We start from the raw sequence: 1,699 nt of genomic DNA, 5'->3' as shown, positions 1-1,699 counted from the left end.
ATCGTCGCCATCCTGTAAGACCACGCACTGATTGTGATTCTGTGTAATTAGAAAATTAATCTTCAATGAACACAGAGCCGCACACGTCTTAACGTATTTCGTCCTCGAATCACTCCCCCAATGGAGCAGAAAGTCGAAAGGAGCAGGCAAATATTTGTGTTTGATTTTTGAGAATCAAGAAACAACAATGCCAGCAATCGGTAATGATGGGAGGCGCCAATTAATCAAGTCCCACTTGATCCTATCCGAATCCTTTTCGGCGATGTTCCGAAGCAACGCCAGACGACTCATCTCCGCCACTTTGGCTTAGAATCCATACAAGCATTCCTCCCTGTCAGACTCATCTTCCCGTGGAACGCGTTTGCCTGCGTGCGCGTACGAAGAATGAAATTCGATATAATTTATGTCTCTCCACACACACTCGTGCACGTTAGAGGAGGCCCCTGATGAACCCCACTGAACACCACGCAAAAGACAAACTAATTTATCGACACTGGAACATGTGGACGCGTTTTTCCGTGGATGGGGCCAGATGTGCGAGAAGTGGGTAGAAGTGGGCCGGCAAGTGTTTGGTGTTAATAAATTTGCCTCGGATGTCTTCGGTGACGTCTCGCACCTTCAGCTTCCAGCCCCATACCACCCCACGTCGATTCGCAGTCGTGCGAAAGTCCGTCTTAACCAGGAAGCAGCGTCTTTTGATTTTTGCTTCCTCATCGGGCAGAAATCTATCGAGGGGTCCAGAACAAAAATTTGGGAACGGCTTCAATGCGAATATTTGAATCTTCTCTGGAAGTAGGTATTTTCGAACAAAAGTAATCAATTATTGTATGTTTACGAAATGATCACACGGGAAGCCCCTCGTCACTGTTACCTAACTCTCGAAGTGCAGAAGTTCCGTCGATATGTTAGGTATCCTAAACCAGATAGGGGAGAGGGTGGTATGTTTTGTTTACACTGAGGATTCGCCTCGTACAGCGAGGCCTCACCGTAAGTTTGACGATAGTTTGCCGAGCGGAATCTGTTTACGCAAGCACCACCATCGCTATCCTTTTTGGGATCCGCGGAAAACCCGGGGTGCGGCTTGGTGCACGTTTAATAAGGAAATATTTCATAAAATAATAATAATAGTAATAATAATGAACCTCAAAACGAGCGCCAAGAGCGCGGCTGTTGCTTCGAAGGTGAGCTGCTGGAGGGGCGAGGGATGAGGGTATGGAACTAGTAAATTTGAGAATTTATAGAATATTTAAATTACTTCTTTATCATCAGAGCCGTCATGCGAGTGGCGAGGAGTGTTCTGTTGCCGTATGGTTCGCTGGAAAAGTGCCAATTTTGAAACGCTGCGGTGGCAGTCGACTGCCTACGATGTGCGAGTTTTGATTTATTTGCATGCCGGAGACGAAGGATATTTGTTTAATAAATACAAACAAAACAGTTCTCTACTCATTAGTTATCGGCGAAAGAGATAGAGAGGGAGCATCCTCGTGAATGATGAAAATGATTGCGATTGGTTTTAATTGAATTTCAGTTATGAATTTTAATTCAAAGGAAATATATTTGGGTTCTCTAACCAGCTGTTTGTTTGGTGAATTTGTCGAACTTTTGGGTTTCTCGCAGGATATTATTCAATACTGGATCGAGTTCTATAGTTTATTTTGATCGATAAATTCATGAATTAAAAATACTTTATTATTTATTA

The sequence above is a fragment of the Toxorhynchites rutilus genome, chromosome 3 (assembly GCF_029784135.1).
Source record: "Toxorhynchites rutilus septentrionalis strain SRP chromosome 3, ASM2978413v1, whole genome shotgun sequence".
In the NCBI taxonomy this organism is placed as follows: Eukaryota; Metazoa; Arthropoda; class Insecta; order Diptera; family Culicidae; genus Toxorhynchites; species Toxorhynchites rutilus.
This window is presented reverse-complemented; position numbering follows the sequence as displayed.